This window comes from Bombina bombina, chromosome 8, assembly GCF_027579735.1.
Source record: "Bombina bombina isolate aBomBom1 chromosome 8, aBomBom1.pri, whole genome shotgun sequence".
Lineage (NCBI taxonomy): Eukaryota > Metazoa > Chordata > Amphibia > Anura > Bombinatoridae > Bombina > Bombina bombina.
This window is the reverse complement of record NC_069506.1, coordinates 216260697-216260965: the sequence shown is the minus strand read 5'-3', so window position 1 is coordinate 216260965 and position 269 is coordinate 216260697.

Below are 269 nucleotides of genomic sequence, written 5' to 3'. Positions count from 1 at the left end.
GGACCATAATGTTCAGTTTTTGGTAACCTAACCTTGTTTCTTTAATCTGGTGATTTATCACTTACTTCTGTAATGTTTCAGATTATGCACTGGACAAGACAACACGGTTTTGCAAAAGATAGGTCAATGTAACATTTATTTGGTCAATCACAGATCAATATCATTGTGCTTCTTCTAAAGAGTGCCAAAGAGGAACAGCTCTAAGACCAAGCTGTTATAACATCCACCAACATCACTGCACACTCATGTCATGTTACAAACACTTGAGC